Consider the following 5,617-nt stretch of genomic DNA (forward strand, 5'->3'; position numbering starts at 1 on the left):
TCAGTGTGATCCTGCCAAGATTCCTCTGCCAGTTCAGAGGATCACAGCAGCTGCTCTGACCCTCTGGATTTCCGCCTCAGCCCCCAGGAAACAAACCTCTCAAGCAAAGCATCAGTGTCTTTCACAACATCATGGGGTAGGGAGGGAGCAGAGGTGGTGCGCAGCGAGCCAACGGCTACCGCTCCCCAGCCAGCTGCTGGGAGCTCAGGAGCTCCATCAGCTCCAGCCCCATGCTCACCAACAATCCTTTTCCAGAGATCCACGTGTTTTTAAGTCCCACAATATAACATGGACATGAGAATCCATGGGGGTTTTTTGAAAGGGATGTGGGTCTCTGAGCACCAGCCCTCATGGGGGGGGTTAACAGCTTTTAAGGTCCAACAGCTCGGGTGGGATCCACAAAATCAACATGAAGGTGGAAAGAAGTTTTGGGGATTCTCAGGCATACCCCGTGTTTGCTTTGTGATGAAAGAGTGCTGCATTTTAAACAGTGTTTGTAAAGAGTGAGGCAGGAGAGGGGTTTGAGCTGAGTTTCCTATCACAGAGTTGACTGCACCAGGCACTGGTTATTTTGAAGCCATCTCACCCATCCTCTCTCCAGCCTGCCAAACCGCATCCTAACGAGACACCAGGCTACAGTCCACAGTCAAGTTTGTCTTAACACATCAGATAATTGCTTCCCTATCAGCTCAGGTAGGAAAGGTCACCTGTTAAACCACCAGAGCCATTCCCTGTCTCCATCCCACATCTCTACTACGGGGTTGAACGCGTGTGTTCTGGTTTTTGCTGCTCCAAATCCTCAGGCCCCAGAGCAGGGTGAACCTGAAAGCACAGCACGAGGACAACAACCCTGGTTAGCACAGACCTTCCCTGGCTGTTGCTATCCACAAGCGTCAGAGACGTGCTCTGGCTTGACCAGGCACCACAAGAAATGTTCAGGTTCCTACTTGTGCTTTCATCCTGCTACCTCCTCCCTGGCCAGGATTCCCCTGCAAACCACAGCCTCTGCAAAGCCCATGCTTGCAAGCGGAACCTGTCCATGGGGATCCCCAGGGAAGCTCCCTGACACACACACAGAGGTACGTCAGAGCCCTCTGAGAAGCCACTTTTAAAGACTTGACCCAAATGATCTCAGATGTTCACGAGCTCTTGGCTAAGCCTCAGAGGAGAGAGACATTTTCCAGGCACCACTATCACAACAGTGAGCATTAAGAGTGTTTCAAGAAGTCATCCTGAAACCAAAACAGACCTCAAGTCAGTTCTGCTCTGAACCCTTGTTGCAATCAAGCAGGGCTCCAGTGAACGTCATCCCAAAATGCTTACTTGGGGGAAGGTGCATTTCACAGCCTCCTTCACCAAAAAGCTCCAACCTGGCTCTAACTGTACCCCTGCTTTGGGAAGTCATTTCCGAGGCGTTCCGTCACCACGAGCAAATTTCAGAGTATAAAATGAAATGAAATAAACAGCAGTTCTACAGCAAAGTCTGTATTTGCTACAGAAATCACTTCTGCTTGTCCAGACTGTCCTAGAGCCCCCCCAATTATTGCAGCAGTGATACGCAGCACGGCTCTGAACAGTGATGCTTCTAGAAAAGCAGAGATTGCTCTCACAACACCAAGGCTAGAGAGCCCACAGATCTCTATGGGTATCAGCCAGGGCAGCTGGTCGTGCTACAAAGCAAGGAAGTCAGGATAAATCACAAAATAACCCAATATCTCAGAAATTTCATAGGCAGGACAAGCCAGTCTGGGTCCTGGTAGCAAATAATCTCCGAGGCGTAAGCACTGTAACATTATCTCACCCGATTAAAAAGTCATTTGCATGTCAGGTCCCGCTACATGAAGGAGCCCCAGAGTGTCTGGTTGTGTTAATTCCTCAGCCTCTGAGAACATTTGCACATTTCCAGCTCATAATTCAACAGCCACGGATGAAATATTCCCCGAAAGGCAGCACAGCCGCACTGTACAACGAGAGATATCTGTCAACAGGCGACACGCTAGAGAGAACCAGCAACATCAGTAAGCAATTCTGTACAACAATGCCCTTCTGAGCAGCACAGCCTCATGTGGCTCATTACAAAATCCTCTCCGGGCGCTGTGAAGTTCCTTGGAAGTCCCTGTCTTGAATGCCAGAGCGGGGACTGCACAACAGCCACAGGAACTGGACACAGAGCCCCCTGTCTCTGCCCAGCTGAACACCTTAAAACGTGTTGCAGCAAAATCAATCCAGCCCCAGGTGACCACAGCACTGTTAGAAGGTATGTACGAGTGTTGGACATCGCCTCTGAGGTCTGCAGGCTGGACAACTTCCCCCCCCTACTCCCTCCCTCTCCCCCTGTGTCGACCACGTCCTCAAATCCCTGTCCCAGCCTGGCTGTAACCCCCTCAGCTCTGAGTTTCTCGGTACTGCTGCCAGATCGTGTGTCCGGATGCGGATCGTTAGGTGACTGCTTACCCAAGGATACAGTCCCTCACCTCACTCACCCTCCCCAATACACAAGAGCCAGTTTCAGCCATAAAAATCAGCGAAACAACCAGATTTAAAGTCATTATAGTTTGACAAAGAACCGGGTTAGAGCATCACAGTCACAGCATACTCCTAAACATAATCCATATTCAGAACCTGAACAGAACTACAGCGTCGAGTTCACATTCCAAAAGAAATCTAAGAGAGTTTCAGCTTGTGGACGAAAGTGAAACTTGCTGAGAGCAAGCCACGCTTCCTAGGCTCTTCCCTCTCCCAAGTTTTTAAAAACACACGTAGGATAAGTGCTTTGGTGTGAGGAAGGGAAGGGTTACCTCTCCGGAGCAGCTGTCCCCGTCTGCCTGTCGCTGAAAGCCACCGTTCAGTTACCATGTCAGCCTGGAGAGCTGCAGAGCAAAATGATCTGCAAGAGAACACAACGCCAATTTCCACGGCTGTGCCGAAGGCCAGATATTTATGCTGCTGGGAGAACTGGGCTGGATCCAGCCAACAGCTCTGAAATTTAAACACACACTCCCTCTACCGCACGCTGAAATCGGCGGCTGGGGTGACTCCCCCCGCGCCGTGGGGAGCGCAGCCGCTGCATACCATCGGTCGCAGGCGTCTCCACAGGGTTCTGGCAGCTCCCCCAAATCAGGAGGTAGAGAAAACCTCTCTGGATGACTCAAGAGAGACCCCCCCTCCCCAGGCTTTGGGTATCAGGATGTCACCTTCTCTTTACATCACCCGCAGCCAGATGCTGGCGACTCGGCAGCGATGCTAGGAGCAGGTCTGCGGTGGCCATACGGCGGTTTGTTTACTCAGCTTAGTTAATCCACCTTGAAGAGGCTGCCAGAAAGTTACTGCAGCTTTAATGAACTTCCCTCTCGGGCGGCTGGGACTTCAGGATTCGATGGAATTTAAGGATTCGACTCCTCTTGGGTTTTCCCGGTAACTTTGCAAATAGCCTTTGTATAAATCTCAGGCTCGGGAGAGCAGCAAGAGACCAAGGCTTGAAAGAAAACAGCTTATGAGGCTTTGAACTAGAGGACTCGGAGAAAATATGTTCTATTTTTAGCCAGAGTCATGCAGGCTAACTGGACTAACATATTAAACAAAGATGTTGTGAACACGATGCTACTTGAACCCATGTACCCTCCCTGACATTGCCTGGGTTTAGCTGCTCCTCCCACCCCAGTGGAAAAGCCCCACTTCCCGTTGCTCCCTCGGACACGGGACGATTCCCAAGGCAGCTGAGTGTCCGTAACGGAGCCGGTATCGGCATCGCCAGCCTCCTGCTGACGGGGACAGTGGGCAGGCCAGCCGGGCAGGTGAGGGCAGAGAGCGAAGCCCAGCCAGTGCCACACACCCCCCTGGGTTTGACACGGCACCGGGAGCTGCAGCTGCTCAGAAGAGGGGGAAATATGGAGGCTCCTGGCACGCTAGCAGGAGTGGGGAGGGTGTTTCATACGCTGCTGAGTGGCCCAGGTATATCCAGATAACCCTGAAAGAGTTGTGGGGCTGTGGCACAGGCTGCCCAGGGAGAGGGCTGAGTCACCACCCCTGGATGTGTTTAACAGAGGGGAGATGAGGCGCTCAGGGAGCTGCTCTAGCACGGGATGAGAATGGTTAGACTTGACCTTAAAGGTCTTTTCCAACCTGGTGAGTCTGTGATGGGCGTGAGATGCAAAATAATAACCCCTGTTCCCTCCACAGAGGTTTCACCCGTATCAGGGCTGCTCCTTCTTGTGCTCAAGGATATAAAAGTCACAGCCCCAGCACACCTTCCCCCAAGAAAGCAACAGCCCTCAGTTTATAGGCAGGGGGCTAAGACAGCTCTGCCTGAAGGTCAGCCAGCAAGGGCAGGAGCACAGATCCAGCGCCCAGCCCTCTGCTTTACTGCAGCCATAAAACCACACGCAGCAGCTTCACTTTCACAGCACAGCACTAAAGCTCCAGCAGGATTCCCACCCCCTCCCTCCAAAACCAGAAAGCAGGTTTTCTGCATGAAAAACCCGCCCCATGACAAAGTTTTTCTTTAACCTTCCTGATGAGGAACGATAATAAAGTCATTCCAGCCCCACTGGCACAGGGGGAGCGGGCGTTCTTCATCTCCAGCAGCAATAAACCCTGAATCAGTAACGAAGTGTAACGTTGACACTGTCAAGAAGGGCGTGAATCACACGGCGGGAGCGCACGAATCCCGCTCTGAGCTCCCTTCCACGGCTCATCAGAGCGCTCTGCTGCTGCCAGAGAGCAGAGAATTCGAGCTAAACTGCTGGCTCACCTTGTCCTGCTCACAGCTAAGTGCCAGGGCATGTCCCATCGCCACCACACGCAAGGTGATACTTGCTCCAGCTCGGCAGGGCTCGGAGGGAACCTGCCAGCGCATCCCTGCCGAGCGCTTCCTCTGGGATCCCTGGCTGACACACGCTAAGTCACAGGGAATGCTTCCCCCTCAGCACAGGCTGGAGCACGTTTGCATCAGAGGGGAAAGGGATTCTGCACAGAAAGCAGGGAGGGAGATGGGAGGAGAGGGGCCAAGAGGAAGAGAAACAAGATGTGGGGCTGCTTCAGCCAGCGAGTCGCCGGTTCAGGACGGCAGCATCGCTCCTTTGGGCTCGGATTCGTGGGGCAGCCTCTGCTGCTCTCTGCACTCCCACCCCTCTGCATCGCCACGACAGGCATCACCTGGGCCCTACAGCCAGGCCAAACCCTGCGCTCACCTCTCTGCCCACCCACAGCCTGTCCACAGCGGCTTTCCCAACACCTGGGGGCTCAAAGGACCGATTCCTTCCCACAAGTGCTATCACCTCGGGTGGGTGGGCAGCCTCCCAGCACGGCTGTGGGAGAGGAAGGTGGCCAGGGCAGAGATAAGTTACAGCAGGACGCAGTTCCATGCCATGCAGATCCAGGACAGCTGAGGAGATGATTTGGGAAAAGGCCTGATGGGATCATCACAGAGGGCACGTATTCCTCCCCACTCCACTGCATCCACTGCTGCATCTTCAAGCTGCTTTTCCTCCCTGTGCTTTGGTTTTCCCATCAGGGACACTAAAACACACCTAACTCGTAAAGGGGTTTTGAACCTTAATTCCTTAGCTTGCGTAAATAGGTTGGAGGCTCCCCAGTCATAAACAAACGGCTGTTAAAC

This window comes from Gallinula chloropus (assembly GCF_964237585.1).
Source record: "Gallinula chloropus genome assembly, chromosome: 27".
Lineage (NCBI taxonomy): Eukaryota > Metazoa > Chordata > Aves > Gruiformes > Rallidae > Gallinula > Gallinula chloropus.